Raw genomic sequence first — 24,861 nt, 5'->3', positions numbered from 1 at the left:
GATCCTGTGTAAGCCAGTCAAGATCCTCCACCCCAAACTCGCTCATCCATGTCTTTATGGGCCTTGCTTTGTGCACTTGTGCAAATCATTTGGTGAAGGGGGATTATGGTTGTAGGGTTGTTTTTCAGGGGTTTGATTTGGCCCCTTGTTCCAGTGAAAGGAACTCTTAAGGTGTCAGCATACCAAGACATTTTGGACAATTTAATAATCCCAACTTTGTGGAAACAGTTTGGGGATGGCCCCTTCCTGTTCCAACATGACTGCTCACCAGTGCACAAAGCAAGGTCCATAGGGACATAGATAAGCGAATTTGGGGTGGACGAACTTGACTGGCCTACACAGAGTCCTGACCTCAACCCGATAGAACACCTTTGGGATAAATTAGAGTGCAGACTGTGGGCCAGGCCTCCTCTCAAATATGGTGCCTGACCTCACAAATGCGCTTCTGGAAGAATGGTTAAACATTCTCAGACACACTCCTAAACCTTGTGGACAGCCTTCCCAGAAGAGTTGAAGCTATTATGGCTGTAAAGGGTGGGCCAACTCAATATTGAACCCTACGGAAAGGAGTCAATAGAAGTATAAAAAAAGAGTTAAATAAGGGGTAAGGGAAAGGAGCGTGCCAGGGTATGATGTATGATTTCAATGCAGGGTCGGACCAAGAGGTAGTTGCCTGTTTATCTAGAGAGTTGAGACAGCCATTTTGTTTGACGGGCAATTTTAACATGGGAATTCAGAGTAGAGGGGGTAGGGTAAAGGGTAAGGTGTGTATTGGAAAGGAGTCAATGAAAGTATAAAAAGAGTTAGATAGGGAGGTAAGAGAAAGGAGAGTGCCAAAGTACAGTATGTTGTATGATTTCAATGCAGGGCTAGGCCAAGAAGTAGTTGCCTGCATGGGAAAGGAGTCAATGGAAGTATAAAAAGAGTTGGATAGAGATGTATTTTTTTTTATTTATTTTTTTTGAAAAAGCCTATGGCGTGCAAAACACACCCAAAAAACTTCCACCCGGTGCCAAAAAAAAGTGCACACACATAAAGAGTGACACACTAAAAATGTGCAACGGGTGTCTGATATCCTCCACTAGGAAGGACCTTACCCTGATCCCCCGGGGCGTAAGGCTCCAGACAGGGACTGAGGTACCAGACTCATGGCCATCCAGCCGAAGCTGGACGACCGCCTTTCTCCAGAAGGTCTGCCGAAATAGGACCCACCGAGGTACTAGGGACTCCCCCGAATGGAGACCCCCCCAATAAAGGGTGAACCAAGCCAGAAGGCCTATGTCCACCCTCCCACAAGACTTTCAGGATAGGTCCGAGGACCGACACCCTACTCATCAAACGTGAAGTGACAAGACGTGACAAACCACACATATAAAATAAATAAAAAGCAAGGAAAGGGATAGTGAAGAGGAGAGTGAAAAGGTGGCCATTGTGCAATACAATGACCAGGCCCTCCGGTCAGGAATCAAAAATTCCTCTGGTCCTAGCCAAAAGGCCGGGCCCTAGAGGCAGGTGTAAAAAAGCATGTTGTATAGTGACGGGACCAAGGTGCCAAATATCAAAGTGCTTAGCACAGTGAGTATAAGGCACCCCTGAACTGTCACTTCAGGGGCACATCACCATAGGCTTTTCAACAGAAGCATCCCCGACCCCCCCCCAGACCACAGCAGCCCCCACCCCAGCCAGGAAGGCATGGAGATCCAGGAGCTTAGTGAGACCCTTTGCCATCAGGTCTCACCCTCGCTCCCATCACTCCTACCTAATTACATTCAGGAAGTACAGGCCGTTCCCCCGGTGGGAGAAAGGGGAACAAACGTTCCCTCCCGAAAAACTGACCGGAGCTAAAGCTGCCACAATCCAAGCCAGAAGGCCAGGGTCCCCTCCCCTGGCGCCGATCAGTGGTTCTCCATCCTCATCAGAAGGCTTCCCTTTCGGCTACAAACCGCTCCAGGTCACCGTCACACCAGAAGGCTTTGCATAGCAACCACCACCCCTGCTCCACCTCGCCGTAGAACAGGGACGGAAGCAAGCGCCACCTCCTGGTAACTGATAAGAACAGATACTACTCTTGATCTTAGCCAAAAGGCAGAGAAGCTGTACTTGTTTGTAGCCTAAATAGTGAAATTTGTACTTAAAACTGTAATTTTGTAACTTTTGGAAATGCCAGTAAAACTTGGCATTGCCAGTAAATTTTGGGTATCGTGTGAGTAAATTTCAATCTGTTAGATTGGCAACACTGGTACCAAGAGGCTGCGGGATCAGTCTGAAAGTGCAGTATGATCTCAGCAGCAAGTCACATTTCGCTTCCACAGCCAAAATGGCGGCGCCGGGGATCCGAAGACTGGTGAAGAACCGACCTGGATGAAGACAGCACTGGATTCCTGTGCTAAGTGTCTGTTGAAAGCCAGCAGCTGACTTTTATTTTTTTTTTTAACAAATGTAGTTCGTCTTTAAATATAGAGATTGGTAGATAACCTACTAGAGGGAGTTCTCATTGGCTTCAAATACGTAGTCTCCCTCTTGAAAAGATATGATATCAACTACTCAATACTCAATACTACTACTAAATATTTATGTCAAGCTAATCTCATTTACTTTCCAAAAAAAATAATTACTTTAAGGTATAAAACAACTGGTAGAGCATTCACATGCACTTTGTATATTTTCATTGAGTTTTATGGAGGGTTCTCAAGTTCAAGCTCGTACTCAAGACTGACTCTCCATAGGATGGATGGGGAACCGGTGAGTATAGAATGGAATAGGGGCTGAAGGAAGCAAAGGAGCAAAAGGTGCAGTTATACTTTATGGAAACATCTAATAGAACCCGGAGATCGATGAGTAAAGGAAGCTTAGAATTAGCATTCATAGAATGAAATATATGAACCTGATGTCAGCCATTTTAATGGAGATACAGCAAAAAAACTAAACTGCCTTGTATTTATTAGCCAAGGGACTTTGGTTGCTTCAAAGCACAAATTCAGTCTCTTCTTCTACATTAAATAGGGTTTTAGTCTTTAACTACGGGAATCATCATGTATATATTTAAACAATAGGACTCTTGGTACCAATTATCATTTATTTAAAAAAAATTCCAATAGATAACTGTTTTCATTAAAGCCCCGTTCTATAACTCTATACAAATGCATTAGCGATAAAGGGAGATGGGTGCCCTTGGAAATGAATGGGGGGACACTGACCTTTTATATAAATCTTTAACTACAGAAAACACCTCCAGATGAATTGAACATTTTTTTTTTTTTTAATTATAACTATTTCAAAAACAGTACATAAGATGGTATAGAAAACGTGAAAAAAAGTGTTAAAAATAATTCTATATAAAAATGTGAGCAGCAACACCTTCTGCGAGACATATACACAGTGGTCAAACATGAAAAATAAATAAGGTCATGCTAATCAGTGATGTTCATATAAATGAAAATTCAAAATAAAATATACAATAAATTACAAACAGTCCACAAGTGATGGAAAAATCCTGGTGTCAGACTCCACCATCCACCACCGTAGTGATCTTTAATTATTAGTGCCTCCACCAACAGCTGAAAGACTCCTGTTGATCCCTCATTACAAGGGATTGTTAGCGCTTGTGGTTTTAGCCCAGCCAAGGCCTTTCTCCAGGTCCGGATGGTCTCCTACACAAGATCACCCCTTGGCATTGTGTTTGTTATGACGAAACGCGTAGGGGGAAGTGATGCCTTGTCATCACCAATTTCAATGTACCCTAGAAGGATGGGTTTGTTTTGTGTGCCGGCCAACACACTCAAATTAAAGGCACATGTTATCAGACTGCAGACAGGCTAAACATAAACAAAGCAAAGGGAGATTTTCCAATGGAACAAAGACTGCAAAAAATAATCTGAAATGGGTCTTAAGCCTTATGTACTCTATCCCTGCCCCCCCCCCCCCCCCCCCCACAAAAAATGTTACGAAGGCTTAATTTTAACAGTTCACTTGGGGCTTAGAAGTTAGGTTCAGAATAAGATAATAGTAGCTTACTTAGTTAATGTTTCTTATCGGATGTGATGCTTTTTTTTTGTGCAATTTGCTTTTTTCCAGGTTTGAGTTTTGAAGCTGCTTGTTCCCAAAAGTACCACCTTAAACCTATCACAACTGAAATAATATACAGAGTCCTGAGTACTCCCAGCCATTTAATGCAATAACACATTGCCTAGGCGGGTATAGGCTTGCATTCCATGTTTCAAGAAATGTACATTCTCTCATAAGCTTCTCATAACTTTTTCGTAGGATTACAAGGCTAAGATTGCTCCAAATGTTATCTGCAGTGTTAAATATATATATATATATATATATATATATATATATATATATACATATAAAATATATATATTATTCCAGTTTATCTACAAATATTTATAGATTATTTTGCAAATGTTTGTACTGCCAAGGGGTGCTTGGGTGTGTTGGAGAGTCTACTGAAGCTGGCTGTTGGGGGACCTATTGTTGATGGGGGAGTGCAGTGTTGGGTGAAGATCTACTGTTGCAGGGTGGGGAGTCTGTTTTTGTTAGTTGCTGGAGGATTAATAGATGCTGAATTCTGGGGATCTATTGTTGCTGGCAGGGGCAATGATGTTTCTTGGTTGGATCTATTGTTGCTGGTGGGGGTTATTTTATTGCTTGGGGGTCTTTTGTTGCTGGGGAATCTATTATTGCTGGAGGGGGGAATCTATTATTTCTTGGGGGTATGTCTATTTTACTGTCCTTATTGTTATAATGAACAAATTCCAGACAAATCACTTATCATCACAATATTATACTTGGTTTTGTAAAAGGGGCAGTATTGGAAGGTGAGTAGGGAAATTGACAGTGCTCAGAGGTTGGTGGGGGGGGGGGGGGGGACTAGGGGCAAAGACAATGGTGACTTGGGGAGTACCTGCACCTATTCGCTGTGAATTTTTTTTTTATATATATATTATATCTCTGTCTCTCTCTGTCTCTCTCTCTCTAGATATATATATATATATATATATATATATATATATTGATTTATATACATTTAAATACATAGTTTATATATATATATATATATATATATATATATATATATATGTATATATATACTATGTATTTAAATGTATATAAATCAATATATATATATATATATATATATATATATATATATATATATATATATATATATATATATATATACATTTAAATAGATAGTATATCTATATATATATATATATATATATATATATATATATATATATATATATATATTGGAAAAATGGAAAAATACAATACTATCCCTATCATTTCTCTGTAACTCAGTGATCAGCTTTTAAAGAAAACATAAGCAAGTTAAGAGACATAAGAGATGGAAGTGGTAAGGTAAAGGAAGAGAGTAAGAGGGGTACAGGGTAAGGGTCTGTAAGGAGGGCAAATAAAAAAAAATGAAAGGGAGGTGAGGTAATGGCTGGGAGCAATAGAAGTGAATACTCTTAAAGGACAAGTCAAGAAGGAACTAGACGCGGAAGGAAGATGGAGGGGGGTAAAGGGATGGTACGGAAAATGATTGATTGGCGGTAGACATGGGAAGTAAGGCACAGAAAGAACCTCCAAAATAATATATAGATAGCAGTAATACACAGACGGCATGGTTTATCAGCTGAGCCACCATGTTTGTCACAGTGGTGCCAAATCCATTTGGAAGCTGTTAACACTGTTTGGCGTTTGAAAACGAACTCAAATCTGTAATGCACTTGTAAAAAACGTTGCTCCTCTAAGTGAAATGTGAACTTAAAGAACTGGGTATCCAATGAACAATGGGCCCAGGGTGAAAGCTAAAGGCAGCAACCATGCCTCTTATCATATTGTAGAGGTAAATGGAACCTTTTGGGAAGAAAAATAGAAGAAAGCTGGTGCAAAGCAACTAAGACCTCTGTGGAGGCAGAAACACATGCACATTACCATTTGGAGCTGTATGTTCAATACATATTTGCGAGTTGCTGTGTGCTGGCTTTCTTATATTTCCCCTATGGAACGTTGGCTAACAGAAGCCTAGGCTGAACACTAGTGTTTCCAAAAAGCCTAAGGCCGCGTACACACGGGCGGATTGTCTGGCCAACTAAGTTCGTCAGACAATCCGACAGACAGTCCGTCCAACTTTCGAATGAACGGACTTGACCACACACGATGAACAGACAGTCCGCCGAAAGCTTGCGCGATGACGTGTACGGCACGTACGACGGGACTAGAAATTCGACGTCCAATACACTGCAATGCAACCTTCGGCGTGTAAATCCTTTCTGAGCATGCGCCATACTTAGTCCGTCCAACTTGCCTACACACGAGCGGACTGTCAGCTGAAACCAAGTTTGGACGGACAAAATTACGGAAATTCCGAAAGACTAAGTCCGTCAGACTGTCCGCTGAAAAAGTCCGCTGAAGCCCACACACGAGCGGATTGTCTGCTGAAACACGTTTCAGCGGACTAAGTTGGACAGACAGTCCGCACGTGTGTACGCGGCCTAAGTAGGACAAGGAGTTGAAGCAGCTTATGCCGCGCACACGCGATCGGAATTTTGGTCAGAAAAAGCTCTGATGGTTTTCCCGACAGAATTCCGTCGGGATTTCGCTCAATCTGTTTTGCATACACACGATCACACTAAATTCCGACCGTCAAGAACGTGGTAAAGTCCAATAGCCAGTAGCCAATAGCTTCCGTCTCGTAGTTGAATCTGAGCAGGCGTGAGTTTTTGCGCGTCGGCATTGCATATGCACAAACGCATTTTCGGATAGGAATTTTTTCCGACCAAAAAATTGAGAACATGCTCCCAATCTTTTGCTGGCCGAAATTCTGATCATGTGTACGTGGCATAGAGCTGTTTTGAAACCCCTCCAGAAGGCTTGGTTATCTCAGCTACTTGTCAAGATCCCATGGAAGATGAAGTCTTTCAGTGAAGACTGTTTTCACTGTACTTTTGATTCCATAGAATGAATGAGGGGGCAAGGCCACATTCTTCAGCAAGGTGGTTGGGGGCTCTCAGATCCACAGCTGGGCCCTTATGTGCAGGTAATCAGATACTGAAATATTAGTGGACATCTGTTCAGCATCGTGGAGGGTTCAGGAGCAGGGCCGGTGCTACCACTAGGCAAACTAGGCAACCGCCTAGGGAGCACTGCTGCCTAGGGCACCCGGTGTTCCTACTCTCTTCTCTCTGCAGCAAGCAACTAAGTCTCAGCATCAGCAGGCAGCTGCAGCTCCATTTGCAGATAGTGTCAGAGGCTCAGCAGCAGCGGAGGACTGTGTCTGTGTCTTGGCTCCTGAATGAATGGAAGCAAGCAAACATTCATTGATGGGCACTGATAGGCTGCATTGATGGGCACTGGTAGGCTGCATTGATGACCACTGGTAGGCTGCATTTGATGAGCGCTGGTAGGCTGCATCTGATGAGTGCTGGTGAGGCTGCATTGATGGGTGCTGGTGAGGCTGCATTTGATGAGCGCTTCATTTAAAAGGTGGGGTATACATGGGCAGGGGAAAAAGGGTGGAGTCAGGGGTGGAGCCGAGGGGGGGCGGCAAAATTAGGTTTTGCCTAGGGTGTCAAAAATCCTTGCACCAGCCCTGTTCAGGAGTACAGCTGGACACCTAAGAAGCAGTACAAGTAGAGAAAATAATACAGAAAAACTAGTGGACCTCCTCCACATATGAGTGAAGATGTATGACATCCACCTCCTAATGGTTCCCATGGAAACATGGTAACCCAACGTTCTTTCCATCAAGGCTATAGGCTTTTTTTTTTAATATTTATTGTAAAAATGCAACCACCCCACCTTCTTGCGGTCCCCATCATTACAATCTCAAGCTTATGAAGATGACAGAGAGAGAGAGAGAGGAGGGGGGAGAGAAGAGGAGGTGGACACAAGCCTCGAAGATCAGGAGTAGCACATAATTTGTTAATTTATCAAAGTGACGGAACTTTGATTCCCATCTTTCATAATGATAGGATGTTAATTAAACGTGTAAGGTCACTTACACCAACGACTCACTCAGTGTGTTCACTAATTGAACTCCCTGCTTCTCAGACTCAGCATCATTTGTCCATCCTGTCAGGGCAGCCCTCTTCAAATGCTCAGTTTCTTCCTAACTCTTTTCTTTGAACATCTACAGTCATCCATAAAAAGTGCTTAGGGGCCATCGTATTTGCTATTATGCGTTTATGGATATTGTGGGGGGGGGGGGTGTTCCCAATTCTGAGCACTTGCATTTCTTTACATGGGAATTTCCCTAGCTTCCTTGCAAGCCCACTAGAAATTGCTTTTGCAGAAGGCTAAAGTTAGGCCCAAATATCAGAAAAACTGAGACAATGCATACAATTTGAATATGATCATTTAACTGTTATATATCACTTGTATGAACATTTGTACCAGCTATAATCTGACTATTTCTGTCTGAAGAAGAGTTGCTCCCTGTTAGTTCAAAATGATATGGACCTTGTTAGATGATAGTGATCATGTTGTGTCATGCACGCTCGGAAACATAACAGAAAGTCATTAATACCAACTTTGATTCATGTGATCATTTCCTGTGGCATGGTAAAGGTGATAACAGACAAGGGTAAACGGATAATAGACATATTTCTCATGACATGTAGGAAGAGTTGCAAAGCAGAAATGTATGCAGCAGTAAGCCCCTGTATATACGGTCGGACATTCTGCCAACCAAATCCGTCAGATTTTGTCCGTCGGATTTTGTCCGACGGATCTTGTCCGAAACTGTTGCATACACACGGTCGGACTAAAGCCGCGTACACACGGGCGGACTGTATGGCCTACTTAGTCCGTCATACAATCCGACGGACAGTCCGTCATACTTTCGAATGAACGGACTTGACCACACACGGATGCACAAACAGTCCGTCGAAAGCTTGCGCGATGACGTGTACAGCACGTACGACGGGACTAGAAATAGGAAGTCCAATACACAGCAATGCAACCTTCCGCCGTGTAAATCCTTTCTGGGCATGCGCCATTCTTAGTCCGTCGAACTAGCCTACTCACGAGCGGATTGTCCGCTGAAACCAAAGTATGACGGACAGAATTACGGAAATTCCGAAATACTTAGTACGCCAGACTGCACGCTGAAAAAGTCAGCTGAAGCCCACACACGAGCGGACTGTCCGCTGAAATGTGTTTCGACGGACTAAGTCCGCCCGTGTGTACGTGGCCTAAGTTGTGGAAAAATCTGATCATTCAAAACGTTATGACGTAATTTCATTACGATGGGACTACGTTCAGGCTAGTAGCCAATAACTTTGATGTAGGAATTTGATCTGAGCATGCGTGGCACTTGGTCCAATCAAAATTCTCTACACATGAGTATGTCCGATCGAACCAGTTGGTTGGGAAATATTTCCAACAAGTTGGAAAATTGGGTCCGACGAATATTCAGACGGAATCAGTCCGATGCAGACCACACACAGTCGGATTATCCGACAACGCGGTCCGATAGGACACATTCCGACGGATTCTCTGACCGTGTGTACAAGGGCTAAGAAGGAGAGAGACTGGTTATAAGCATTTACAACCCAAGCTATACATGGATAAATAACAGCAAGATTTTCTTGCGTTTCTAAAAATTCTTCCAATAGTCAGGATGTTCATGACCGATAAGGGACAAGAAGGAGTGTCTCTGATGGAGGAGCTCTCGTTATTTTACTTTTGCTACTTATTGGAAAGCTTCTTTGCCAGTAGGCCCAAGCTTTCACTATTCCAGATAGGAATCTGAAGAGAGAGATAATCACATATGCCCCACTACGGTTATAAAGTGAGAATCTCGACAGGCCCAAGTGTTGACTCACTCAAGGATGTGCAGGTTCCGATGACTGATATTCTCAAGGAGAAAGCTCTCTGTAGCCAACCTTGGAATCATCATCATCAAGAGATAAAGGAGTAAGCAAACCGGTAAGCTTAACATAATGTGGCAGTGTCATGTTGTGGAGGAGTAAGCAGTGCTGGATCGTTAACTAAAGAGAATATATTATGGAGGATTATTCAAAAATTTAATAATGGAAGGGTAGAATTCAGTGTGTTATGTGCAAATGGAGGAGGACACTCAAGGCCCAGAAAAATCACTTGATTTAAATAATAAAAAGTAGTAAGATACAAACCTGGCCTATTACATCTTAACGTGAATAACCAAGGTTTTTCAGATTGTGGTGGTCTTAAAGCGGTTCTGCACCTAAAAAAAATATTAAAAGCCAGCAGCTACTAATATTGCAGCTGCTGACTTTTAATAAAATCACACTCACCTGTCCCAGGGTCCAGCGATGTCGGCGGCAGATGACGAGCGATCATTCCTCTCTCTGCTGCCCCCGCCACCATCCTCTGTCAGGGAATCGGGAAGTGAAGCGTTGCGTCTTCACTGTCCGGTTCCCTACTGCGCATGCGCGAGTCAGGCTGTGCGTCTCTTCTGGTCCACGCTGTGTCCTGGGAACGGTGTGTTTCCCAGAACACAACGGGGGGGGGGGGGGCGTCTGCGGGGGTCTGTCCCGGAAGTGGGTGCAGATACCTGGATTATCCAGGTAACTGCACCCCCCTCCCCCCTGAAAGGTGCCGATTGTGGTGGGGGAGGGATCAGCGGGGGAGGGATCAGATTAGCGGAACTTCCCCTTCAGGGTGGAGAACTGCTTTAATTAATTTTGGATTCCCATTATTGGCCCTTTCAAAAGAGAAAGCAATACACCGGTGGACAGGGTTGTTTTTTTGGAGTCTTCAAATAACCTATGTAGGACCTACTCAGGGGGCTCCAAGTTAAAACCTTTTTACCCCAGGGGAACCCTTAAAATAATATTTAAGTCTTGGGGAAACCCTGATAAAACTAATTTATCTCGGATCAGTTGGAAAAAAATGGTGGTTAGTTGGAAGAGTGCAATCCTTATGCCCCGTACATATGATCGGACTTTCCGACAACAAAACCGTGGAATTTTGTTCGAAGGTTGTTGGCTCCAACTTGTCTTGCATACACACGGTCACACAAATGTTGGCCAACAATTATGAACGTGGGAATGTGGTGACGTACAAGACATACAACGAGCCGAGAAAAAGGGAGTTTAATAGCCAGTGCGGCTCCTTCTGCTTGATTCCGAGCATGTGTGAACTTTTGTGTGTCGGACTTGTGTACACATGATCGGAAATTCTGACAACAAGGTTTTGTCGACGATACATTTGAGAACCTGCTAGCCGACATTTGTTGGTGGAAAGTTCAACAACAAATGTTCGATGGAGCATACACACGGTTGGACTTTCAGCCAACAAGCTAACATCCAACATTTGTTGTCAGAAAATCCGATCATGTGTATGGGGCATTACAGTGGAGATCAGAATTCCAGTCTTAAAGTGGTTGTAAATCCTTACAACACACTTTGACCTACAGGTAAGCCTAGATTAAGGCTTACCTGTAGGTCCAAGAAATATCTCCTAAACCTATACGGTTTAGGAGATATTTGCCCGAAGACAGACACCGCTGTCTACGGCGCATGCACAGACGCACTGAGCACGGCATCTTCAACGACGGAGATGCCGCACGTGTTGGCTCCCGTGCGCATGCGCGGGAGTGACGTCATCGCGGCTTCGCCGAATGACAGCGGCAGAGCTGCGAGACCCCACTTAGAAGATGGATGCGCCGGACTACAGGGGACAGCGGTGACTTCGCTGGCTCCTGTGTCAGGTATGTGACACATAATGGACTACTATGCGATGCATAGTAGTCCATTATGCTTTGCCTTTGCAGGGAATGAAAGAGGAAGTAAACCCATCAGGGTTTACTTCCTCTTTAAGGGCAATTAAAAAGATCATTGGTTTCATGCCACTGCCTCTGTCAAGTGACATTGGCACTGGAACTATGCAGGTACAATCAGATAGAAGATCAATCAGCCACAGCTCAAATAACCTCTAGACATGTCTGGAGGCACCCTAGGGCTCCATGGATGTCTGGTTGAGAATGGTACCACCTGAAGGGGAGTATGTGACAAGTACTCATAAACTACCGCTTTCCCATGCCCATGCAAATATTGGTCCATTACTGATATTGGTGCCCTCATTAACAAATAGTGAGGCACTATACCCAAAAGGGAGCTGGCCAGAGCTCCAACGTCTGGAACTGAAGTCAATGTTTGTAAAATAAAGCTGATATTGCTCCTGGAAAGGTATATTTCCAATTTCCTAGTGAGTACAGGTGTGCTTTAAGATGGCCTTGTGTGGTACCAGCAGAATCACCAATCTCGCTCCAAAAAAAACAAGCAAAAAAATAAAATAAACACAGGTAACATAGTCTGTTATGTGTACATTCATTACAAGGGACATGTGACCAGTTATCTGTACAATAGACAGAACAGAGGGCAACCTTTACATAAGGCAGGCAAGAGGTATACGACCGGGTCTTTGGGCCTATTACGTGGTCCGCATGTGCCCTGCTGTCAGTGCATAGATTAGACACGGCCGAAGTCCCCCACTATGTGTTCGGATTAGGTGAGAGGTATAAAGACTGTCATTGTTCCTTTGACCTCTTCACACAATAAGACAGCCTGAGTGGTGACTGGTGTGTGTGTTTTGCTTGGAGGTAATTTCGTGCTGTATAGATCTGTGTTTAGATAAAGGTTTGGAACACATCACGGAGACACTTTTAAAAAGAATTTGTCATTAGAGATATAAACAGCAGCTCGATCCCAATCATACACCTGGATAATTTCAGCCATCTAAGTGGCAGACGCACACTTTCCTCCCTCCCGTCCTCGCAGCCCTCTCAATTGGCACCCTCATTTCGCTGCAGCTTTAAACAATATGTATATCCATTGCTGAGTGTCGATGCCTTAACCTCCTCGCTGCCACCAGAATGAATAAAGCAACCCCAGGCCTTCGATGTCAACCTGACTGCATATGGGGCCATGGTTGCTCACAGCAACTGAATTCTTCTATTCATTCTAGCACACTGGACTGGAAAAATAGAAAGACAATCTGGTTGCCATGGGCAATTAATGTGATAAAGCCCAAAAACTGGGCAAAAAAGGGGGTCAATCTCTGTTGCTCTTAGTACCCCAATTCCAGTTTTTCTACAACAAAAATGAAAATGGAACTTAGATTTTTTTATGGTTAGTAAGGAGGATACAAGCACATTACTTACCAGGGTTGTATATCTGAGTATTTCGAAAAATGTATCAGAAAGAAATTTGGAGATGACAGAAAACTGGTTGCTTGCTATACCGTAAGTAGCAAAACAAGAAAACTATGTGAAGAATGGAGGGTAGTATTTTATTATTTTATAATATGGTGAAGCAGAAAATATGCTTGCCATTTGCATGGCACCATGTCAACCATTTTATCCAGAGGAACCCTTAAAATAATTTTCAGGTCTTATGCCGCGCACACACGGGCGGACTGTATGGCGTACTTAGTCCGTCGAAACACATTTCAGCGGACAGTCCGCTCGTGTGTGGGCTTCAGCGGACTTTTTCAGCGTGCAGTCCGGCGTACTAAGTATTTCGGATTTTTCGAAATTCTGTCCGTCGTACTTTGGTTTCAGCGGACAATCCGCTCGTCAGTAGGCTAGTTCGACGGACTAAGAATGGCGCATGCCCAGAAAGGATTTACATGGCGGAAGGGTGCTTTGCTGTGTATTGGACTTCCTATTTCTAGTCCCGTCGTACGTTCTGTACACGTCATCGCGCAAGCTTTCGACGGACTGTTTGTGCATCCGTGTGTGGTCAAGTCCGTTCAGTCAAAAGTATGACGGACTGTCCATCGGATTGTATGACGGACTAAGTACGCCATACAGTCCGCTCGTGTGTACGCGGCATTAGGGTACTCTTAGCCCTTGTACACACGGTCGGAGAATCCGTCGGAATGTGTCCTATCGGACCGTGTTGTCGGATAATCCGACTGTGTGTGGTATGCATCGGACTGTTTCCGTCGGAATATCCGTCGGACCAAGTTTTCCAACATGTTGGAAATATTTTCCAACCAACTGGTCCGATAGGACATACTCCGATCATGTGTAGAGAATTTCGATCGGATAAAGTGCCACACATGCTCAGATCAAATTCCTACATCAAAGCTATTGGCTACTAGCCTGAATGTAGTCCCATGGTAACGAAATTACGTCATCACGTTCTGAAAGATCAGATTTTTTGACAACTTTGTCCGACCGTGTGTATGCAACAGTTTCGGACAAGATCCGACGGACAAAATCCGACGGATTTGGTTGTCGAAATGTCCGACCGTGTGTACAGGGACTTACTAAAACCAATTTTTTGGGGCCAATGGCTACAATTTTCATTGTATTGGTGGTCAGTAAGAAGAATGCAACCCATACAGTGGTGGTCGGAATGGCACCCTTACAGACAGCTGATGAGATCATTTGAGTCATATTGCTGGTGTAGGTCCTGGAACCATCAGATGCCACAGCTCAAGGGACACCTAGCCACTTCAGGAGGAACCCTAGGGTTTAGTGAAACACCTGTCTGAGAATGGTTGATCTTGGGGGTGAAGTGCAACATCACATCTGCCTAGGCAGTAAGCTCCTTGTGAGCAGGGTCTGATGTGAACATAATATATGTAAAGCATTTTGTAAATCAGGGATATGCAATTAGCGGACCTCCAGCTGTTGCAAAACTACAAGTCCCATGAGGCATAGCAAGACCCTGAGAGCCACAAGCATGACACCCAGAGGCAGAGTCATGATGGGACTTGTAGTTTTGCAACAGCTGGAGGTCCACTAATTGCATATCCCTGGTGTAAATTGTTGGCAATATATAAATACCCATAATAATAATAATTACAGGATGCAGTGTTTCATCTATTTTGGTATGACTTTGGTGACATGCAAGGGACTGGGGAAGCGAAGGGGCAATCAAGAGTTGGACATATTCTGTATATTGATGAAGAAGGCTTGTGGAACAGCTTTGGGTTTTTATTAAAGGAAGAGATTTAAATAGCTGTTCCTGGAGTTTTTCTTTAATAAATGAAGCAAATACCCCATGCTTGTACATTTATACATGTATCCCTTAATGTGCATAAGAGAGCAACAATCTCTTGATTAATACAAATCTCTTTAATATTTGATGAATCACTTGATAAAACTTGTATTCCTTATTTACTAGAATGCATGGCATCCCCTATACTTGTCCTTTCCCCCCGTCATATGTGAACCACTGAACATAAAACTGTTTTATGCTTACAGAGGTAAAAGAGCAATACATTTATACACTGAGGGGCAGATTTGCTAAAACTGTAGTGCTCAGAATCCGGTGCAGCTGTGCATGATAGCCAATCAGCTTCTGACTTCAGCATGTTCAAATAAACGTTGACAATAAAACCTGGAAGCCGATTGGTTTCTATGCAGAGCTGCACCAGATTTTGCACTTTCTAGTTTTAGTAAATCTCCCCCTATACAGCAAAAAGTCTTTAGCCCCGTACACACGAGCGGACTTTTCAACATCCAAAGTCCGACGGAATGATTCCGTCAGACTATTCGATCGTGTGTGGGCTGCAACGGACTATTGATTCGCAAAAGTCTGACGGACTTTAGAAAATGGAACATGCTTCAAATTTTTCCGACGGAACTCCGCCGGACCCAGTTCCTACCGAAAAATTCGCTCGTGTGTATGCTATTCCGACGGACTAAAACCGACGCTAGGGCAGCTATTGGCTACTGGCTATGAACTTCCTTATTCGAGTCCAGTTGTACGTCATCACGTTCGAATCCGTCGGAGTTTGGTGTGATTGTGTGTGGCCAAGTCCGCTCAGTCGAAAAGTCCGTCAGAACTCTGTCGGAACTCCGGCAGAACTCCTTCGGAAGTCTGTCGGACATAAGTCCTCTCGTGTGTACGGGGCTTTAGGCATCTGACCATGAGACCTACCATATGGCCAATTAATTGAGTTCAGGTGTTTCTAGTGAAAGGTACAGGTTCAGTTACAGCATACAAAGACACTTGACAACTGTGCACTTCCAACCTTGTGATAACAGTTTGGGGAATGATCTTTTCCATTCCGGCCTGGCGGTGCACAAAGCCAGCTCCAAAAAAACATGGTTTGACCAGTTTCGTGTAGAGGAGCTCAAGTGGCCTACAAAGAGCCCTGACTTCAACCGTACTGAAAACCTTTTAAATTAATTAGAATACCAACTAATGTTGGGTGAGAAAAAGAATTAGCATTTTGTTGACTAGGCACAACTTCCCATAAACACGCTCCTAAATCCTATGGAAAAACGTCCCAGTAGACTGGAGCCTGTTATAATTACAAAGTGGGGTACCTCCATATTAATGACCAAGGTTTTTGAAATAAGATGTCCAACAAGCTCATATGGGTGTGTTAGTCAGATGTCCATAACCTTTTTGCCCATATTTACTGTATTCAACAAGGTTTGCAAAACTGATGTACACAATATAGTAATCCTGGCATCCTGCCCCATTTCAGCTTTGCAATTAAGTCAAGGAAAACTACTGCTCATTAGCTGCTATAGATTAATGCACTTTGCACATTTTTCTTTGTCTTGCTGGAGGAGCACACATATCTTCTAAAAGCAAAAAAAAATAAAAGAATCGCAATATTTAAACACCACACTACACAACAAAGATATAAGAAGTACAAAAACGTACTGTCAGTTTAGAATGGGCTTCTGGATAAGTGCATAACAGAAGAGGTATGGGAACCATCAGCTAAGACTATTGACAAGTGATAACCGACTGAATTAATCAATGATCTTTTTCTCTTTATGTACTTTGTAAAAAGAACATCAGAAGCTGAGAAAAGCAGGAGGGAAAAACAGTATCGTCAGCATCAACGGAGATTATATAATTCATCGCTAATGAGCAATTTCATATTCATTTGCCCTTTACGTGTCATTTAAATTCCATTTAATATTTAAAAAAAAAAAACTTTGATATTCACTTTTCTGCCTCATTCACTATTTAAGGAAGACAGTATCCTTCATGTGGATATTAGTTGCATTAAATGTATTTGCCATGGTAATAATATTCCTTGATGGGTAAGGGTTAATGCATAATCAACCATGGACTAGGCTGGCGGGGTGGCACACTGGCACCCTGAAGATCACCTAGAACCTGGGTTTATCGCATGCATTATTTTTTTCTAATCTCTTCAGGTGTATTGGTGCAGAGAGAACACCTTGTCTATCTCACCCTCACCTCCTGGGCTGGGACAAGGGCAGGCACACTGGTTTCAGGGGTGGGGGTGCCTCCTTACCACAAACTCCAGATCTCAGTGGCTGGCGACCAGCGGGCAATGGCTTTATGTCTGCTCTGATGGCTACTTCCGTCACACTGTGCTCCAACATGCCTCCTCTCCACTCCATCAGCCCACAGCTGACCGCCATGCATGTGCAACTACCTTCTAGCTGAAAGCAAGTGATTGGCCATGTATGTGCAATGCACACTCTATGCCAACCATATGCAGCTGAGGCACGTGGGCAGGGAATAGTCACAGGGTGGTACACCCATTCTAAATCATGCATTAACAGCGGGAGAGGGGGAGGGCACCATTAAATAGCCTTGCCCTGGATGCTGCATGAACCTGTTGCAGTACTGTTCACCACCCCTGCCTTGTATACTGTAGCTATATCACCTAAGCCCAGGACTATGATACTAAGGCTACCTCATTAATCATAGTAGGAGCAGGAGAAACAAGACATTCTGACTAGGGGGCATGAAGTCTGGCCATTCTTCTATGTTGTGTCAGTTAAAAAAAAAACTGGGGGAAGTGATATGAAAATTATAAAGCTTCTCAAGAACTGTCACAACCACTTGCAGCAACAGATGGTTAGGGTTCCTCCAGAGGTTGTGAGAGGTTCCTTCAGGGGTGAGTGATTTCTGCCTTAGATAAGTAATAATTGACACCAATTATTTTTTTTTAGCTATGGGAATCTTCCTACTGACCAGAAATGTAAGGTGCATTCTTCCTATTGACCATCACACTACTGTACCATGAGTAGATATAGTAATTATTATCAGGGATTCTCTGAAACCTAATAGATGAGATGAAGTTCTCCAAGGTATTTCAGCCTGGTCATCCATCGGCTCAGGTAATCAAAGTCAAGTTGACACTACAGACTATAAAAAAGAAGCAGATTGCTTGTTATAGTTATCACCACCAAATTTTTACCAGATTTCATCAACAAACTAAAATGTTGTGTACTGGTGGAGCTGTAACAGATCTAATGAAAAAAAATTAAGGAAGAGCCCGATGGTGGACTCATAGTAAGCCCTTGTACACACGGTCGGAGATTCCGACAACCAAATCCGACGGATCTTGTCCGAAACTGTTGCATACACACGGTCGGACAAAGTTGTCCTCCGATCTTTCAGAACGTGATGACGTAATTTCGTTACGATGGGACTACGTTCAGGCTAGTAGCCAATAGCTTTGATGTAGGAATTTGATTTGAGCATGCGTGGCATTTTGTCCAGAATCTGTGCCAGAACTGTGCCCATCTGCAGCGGCTTTCTTCTCTTCTCCCCACTCTCACAGGCTTTGCTGAGAGCAGCAGGAGCCATTGGTTCCCCCTGCTGTCAATCAAGTCCTGTGCCAAGAGAGCAGGGAACAGAACCGTGTCTCACTGTCTGTGTCAACAGACACAGGCAGTGGGACTTGGGATGGAGCGCTCAGGTGTGGCCACCATAGGAAGTGGAGTCAGGAGCAGACCCTAGAAGAATAGGTTTGGGGTCACTCTGGACAATTCCATTGCTCAGAGCAGGTAAGTATAAACTTGTTTGTTTAAAAAATAAATAAAATGTAAGACTTTACAATCACTTTAAAGTAGAATTAAAGGCACAACAAAGTCCATAAGGCACACAGATGGTCAAGGCAGTGCAAACTCCAATAGAAGGCGGTGATCATATGCAAAGTCCATGCAGTGAGATAAAAGCTGTAACAACTCCAAATATGTGACAGTCCACCGATAATTCAGTGCTCAGCTTGTGCACCACCTGTTTCCCCCAGCCTCTCACCTCAAATATAGACCATCAAAGGCCAATATAGCGCTGTACAAACAATGATGACACTCTGACTCTTCTTTCCCTCCTCGTTAATTCAGCCCGTTAGTATAGATAATTCACCAACCATATAGAAGATGAGAAAGAGACAAGGGGAGCTCCCATGTGTAGTATATAAAATATAGTATTTATTTAAACAATATCCACACTTACATAATAGTGGAAACAGTCGCGAATCGGTAAACAAAAAGACTTCCGGTTTCGGCCGTGACTGGAAGTGACGATTGTGACAACCGGCTTCTCCCTGACGCGTTGCGTCACATCCATGTGACTTTATCAAAGGTCCCCAACTCACATTCATATACTTGGGCCAATTTTGGACAGAAGCCAATTAACCTACCAGCATGTCTTTGGAGTGTGGGAGGAAACCGGAGTACCCGGAGGAAACCCACGCAGGCAAAGGGGGAGAGTGCAAACTCAAGGCAGGTAGTGTCGTGGTTTGGATTTTGAACCAGTGACCCTTTTTTCTGCTAGGCGAGAGTGCTAACCACTACACCACTGTGCCGAATTGGGGGCATGGCTTGATGGGATCCTAGGCTGAGGTTGTCCCTTCCAATACCACACCACATGCATGGATGTGCGGCATCTGGGATTCCTTCCTTCTTCTCTCCAGTGGTCACAGGAGCTGGGACAAGCTCTACTTCCTTTGCCGGCACTCCTGCAGCAGCGAAACTCCACACCATTTACACTGCTCCCCAAACTGTCAGAAGAGCCTGAGCGGCACACCAATCTTCCATGGGTCTAAGTAAAAACTAACTTTGCAAAGTGAACATGCTGTATAAGAAATCCCCTCTTTCTCTTTTTTCTCTTTGATCTTGAACAACCTACAGCTAGCAAAGTTATAGATTCGTTGACATACTATTGGAGTTATAGAATACAATAAAACCTTGGATTGCGAGCATAATTCGTTCTGGAAGCATGCTTGCAATCCAAAGCACTTGTATATCAAAAACAAATTTCCCCATAATAAATAATGGAAACTCAGATGATTCGTTCCACAACCATTTATTCATAGGTCTTTCAGTTTATAGTCCATATAAAAAGATCATATCAATGGGTGGCAAAAGGGTCGTTGGTTCAAATCCCAACCACGACGCTACCTGCCTGGAGTTTGCATTTTCTCCCTGTGTCTGCATGGGTTTCCTCCCACACTCCAAAGACATGCTGGTAGGTTAACTGGTTTCTGTCGAAAATAAATTTGCCCTAGTGTATGGGTGTGGGTTGGGGACCTTGGATTGTGGGCTCCTTGGGGGTGGGGACTGATGTGTGTGGAGCACTGCGTAAAAAGTGACAGCGCTATATGGGTACCTTAATTAAAAAATTATATTAATAATAGATGGGCATCTTGATGGGACACAATGTATAGGGGCTGTGGACATGCACCCACACTCACTCAGGTTGGACTGGTGCCTTTATTCAACCTTACTAACTATGTAACTATGTAACCAGGTGACCAGGTTGTGTAACCATAAAATGTCCATCCACAAAAAGAAGCCTCCACAAGGGGATTAGAAACAAAATCCAGCAGGAGCTACAGAGTATAAACGCAAAGAGAGGAGCCTCTAATGGCGCAAACACACGACCGGACTTTCGGGCAGACTAGGTCCAACATAGTTCCGACTGACTTTCCGAACGAGCGGACTTGGCCACACACGAACGGACTAAGTCCGTTCACTTTGAATGTGATGGCGTAAATGGGACTAAACAAGGAAGTTCAATAGCCAGTAACCAATAGCTTCCCTTGCGTCGTAATTGCTCCGTCGGACCAGCACACAGACGAACGGTTTTTAGTCCGTTGGCATTGAGTCCGTCGGATAGATTTGAAACATGTTCTATTTCTAGGTCCGTCTGATTTTTTTTTGAAAAACGATTGGACTAGCCCAAACACGACCGATTTCCGACGGACTGATCCCGTCGGACCTAGTCTGCCGGAAAGTCCGGTCGTGTGTGCGCGGTATAAGTGTAGTAATATGGTTACATTTAATGAAGGTACAACATTTAGCAACTCACAGGGTTGATGATTAACCTCCCTGGCGGTATGATTAGTTCTGGCTTTAGGTGCTGAATGCGGTACAATTATTTTGCATGGAAATCTGGCGTTTTATATTGTAGTCCTGTAATTCTTAGGAATAACTCTCTTAAATCTGTTCAAACCAGACTCTAGCAGACATCCCGGGTATGATAAAGTTTATAATATAATAAATAATAATAAAAATTATTCAATAATGTAATCAAATCCAAAAACAATGAAATTTGCTCATTTGCAAAATTGTCGCTGTCATTAGATTTAGTGTTTGATGACAAATTTCCCACAAATCGCTATCGCTCAATTCTGCAAGTGATTATAATTTATTATCGCTGTTTTCTAGTTGGCCTGAAATCACTTTTGACATAAAGGGACACTTTTTGGTTGCTATGGACAATCTCCAAATTCCAGGCAGAAAAAACAGTATTTATAATATAAAAGTGCATGCAGGGCACTGCACAGACCACTAGGGACAAAGGGGGTGTGTAATTTTTTTTTATACAGTACTGTAATCTGTAAGATTGCAGTACTGTGTTTGTTTTGTGTGTTTTTACTTTTTTGAATTTGGCGCCGATATCCGCTCCCGTGCGCCGTAACGTCGCAGGGAACGGAGCTCGGCGGCACTCGGGCACTGTGTGAATCGAGCGGAGGACAGCTCGATCACACAGCGCGGAGGACATCGCTGGATCCAGGGGACAAGGTAACTCTCTCTGTGTCCTCCCTGTATCCAGCGATGCCATCCCGAGTCTGGCTCGGGGTTACCGTTTATGTTGCTAAAATCCCAACCTGAGCCAGACTCGGGATTACTGCCAGGGAGGTTAAAAGAGGCACATCTAAGTATGCAGGCATCCGGGGTAAAGCTGTCTGCAATTGTGACCGGGAAGACTACCCTGCAGTAGAGTGATCTGGAAGTGAGGCTTGAACCGCTCGCGGAGCGCAGCGTGGACAGGGCGACATCAATGGTGGTACGGAGGATGGTCTATGTGGACAGCTTTACCCCATATGCCTGTATACTTGGATGTGTCTGTTTTAATCATCAACCATGTGAGTTTCTAAACAATGTACCTTCATTAAATGTAACCATATTACACTTAGCCCCTGTAAACACGGTCGGACATTCTGCCAACCAAATCCGTCGGATTTTGCCTGTCGGATCTTGTCCGAAACTGTTGCATACACACGGTCGGACTAAGTTGTCGAAAAATCTGATCATTCAGAACGTGATGACGTAATTTCGTTACGATGGGACGACATTCAGGCTAGTAGCCAATAGCTTTGATGTAGGAATTTGATCTGAGCATGCGTGGCACTTTGTCCGATCAAAATTCTCTACACATGATCGGAGTATGTCCGATCGAACCAGTTGGTCGGAAAATATTTCCAACATGTTGGAAAATTGGGTCCGAAGGATATTCCGACGGAATCAGTCCGATGCAGACCACACACAGTCGGATTATCCGACAACACGGTCCGATAGGACACATTCCGACGGATTCTCCGACCGTGTGTACAAGGGCTTAGAGGCGCCTCTCTTCTCTTTTATACTCAGTATAAAGTATGATGCTACTTGTATATCAAGACATCGCTTGTATATCAAGTCAAAATTTATTTTAAAATTTTACTTGTCTTGCAAAACGCTTTCAAACCAAGTTATTCTCAAAGCAAGGTTTCACTGTATAGCGGAGGGGCCAGTTTTTGTAGGAGTTTTTTTAAAAGGACTCGACAATTCCAACCTATGTATTTTTCCTTTCAATAAAGACCAAGCATGTATCTACTCACTAGATACTTAAAAGGTGTGCAACATAATTCCAACACATTCCTCTCTGCTATTTGGATGCCTGAAGCTAATTAATAAAAAAATAAAAAAAACACCTGCACAGTATGTCGGAATCACAGATACATACATTCACACAGTATGTACATACTCTGCTTGAGATTCCTGATCGCGGCGTGGTGCTTTACGCAGCTCAGCAGGGCTACCTCTCACACATCACTCTGCCAGGTCTTGTGCCCCCAGCTACTCTTTTGTACCATCTCCCGTATCCTGTATCTGTTCTTCGGTTGCTTTGTCTCAGGGCTTTCATGCACTGAGTGTTACATAGCTCACCATCAAACACCTGCACAGACTTTAGCAAAGGCTCACTTTCGCCGGTCTAACCAGATCTATCGTTTCACGTCTGCAGACTGATTTACAGAAACAAAGGAAGTCATTTACTAAAGGGGCCGTTATGCCCTAAAAAAAAAAAAAAGAAAAAAAAAAAAAGAATCAAAAAGTCTTGTTGTGCCGTGACGCTCAACTACCATCCTGTGATTCTTTCATACACAGAAATTTACGTTGTAGGCATTTGGGGTGGATTTACTCAAAGAGGTGAGACTGTTCACTTTGCAAAGTCAATGTTTGTTGAGCATAGCAAGGTGAGTCTGCGGTTGCGTTGAAGATAGGTGTGCATAGGCTATTGCATTAGGGTGTTCACCTCAAAGCTCAAACAAATACTCTATATTGTCAAAAGTATCGGGACACCTGTTTTACACGCACAAGAAATTTGAAGTCTTCGTCTGTAAGGTTCAATATTGAGTTGGCCCACCCTTTGCAGCTATAAAAACTCATACACTCTGCAGTTGAGCGTCATGAGAAATGTAGTTACAAAACATCTGGGTGCCAAAGTTCACCATCACTGGTCTAGGCTATAAGAAGATTGCCAAAGCCCTGAAACTGAGGTGCAGCACGGTGGCCAAGACCATACAGCTGTTTAACAGGACAGGTTCTACTCAGAAGAGGCCTCGCCATGGTTGACCAAAGAAGTTGGATGTACGTAGACTCACTTTTGTGGGATACTATATATATACACATTTCCTTGTGGCACTCTGAACGACCACAACATACAGGTACAATGTAATACTGACATATACCATATTTCTCATTGTATAACACACACTTTTTTCCCCTTAAAATCAAGGGAAAATTGTGGGTGCGTTTTACACGCTGATTCCCACCGATCCCTGACGATCTCCGCTGATTGTGAGCGGAGCGATCGCTACAACACATAGCTGAGTGTACTCGGCTCTTCTCGGCTCTGCTCACAGTCACTCCCAGTCCCGCCATTGGACCTGTTATGTCCATCATAGGGCAGGACTGGGCGTGACTGTGAGTGGAGCCGAGTACACTCAGCTATGTGTATCATGGCTCCGCCCAGTCCCTGCGATCTCGGCGTTGTTGGCTCCGCTCCGGCAAGTCTCTGCGGTGATCTCGGCGGTGCCAATTTTAAATTAATCTAAGGCTGCGATGAACACTGGGGGCAAGGCTGCACTGGGGCAAGGCTGCACTGACAAGACTGCAATAGACATTGGGGGCAAGGCTCCACTGGGGCAAGGCTGCACTGGCAAGGCTCCACAGGGGCAAGGCTGCACTGGCAAGGCTGCACTGGGGCAAGACTGCAATGGACACTGGGGGCAAGACTGCACTGGGACAAGGCTGCCCTGACAAGGCTGCACTGACAAGGCTGCAATGGACACTGATAAGGCTGCATTGATGGGCATTTAAATGTAAGTGTTTTTCCTTAAACTTCCCTCCTAAAAGTTTTTTTCCTTAAAATTCCCTCCTAAACATGGGGTGCGTGTTATACGCCGATAAATACGGTAATCAGACACATAGGTTGGACTTAATGGACTTTTTTTGACCTCCCCTACTATGTAACTATGACCCGCTGACACATGAACTCCCTGCCAGCAGATTCAGAGTGAGAGAGAAATGTTTCCACACTTCTCCTTTAAGCAAAGTCAGTCAGTGAA

At 43.8% G+C, this 24,861-nt stretch overlaps 1 protein-coding gene and 1 pseudogene across 1 annotated transcript in view; both read right to left on the bottom strand.

Annotated features, from left to right (window-relative positions):
• Positions 1–24,861, bottom strand: part of ERFL (ETS repressor factor like) — a 111,996-nt gene that overhangs the window by 61,404 nt on the left and 25,731 nt on the right. The window lies entirely within an intron of this gene.
• Positions 1,967–2,098, bottom strand: LOC143934677 (U2 spliceosomal RNA; annotated as a pseudogene).

Source organism: Lithobates pipiens, unplaced genomic scaffold (assembly GCF_037356315.1).
Source record: "Lithobates pipiens isolate NorthernLeopardFrog02 unplaced genomic scaffold, aLitPip1_a1.2 Scaffold_27, whole genome shotgun sequence".
In the NCBI taxonomy this organism is placed as follows: domain Eukaryota; kingdom Metazoa; phylum Chordata; class Amphibia; order Anura; family Ranidae; genus Lithobates; species Lithobates pipiens.
The sequence above is the reverse complement of the archived record's forward strand: the minus strand, read 5'-3'. Positions and strand labels throughout refer to the sequence as shown.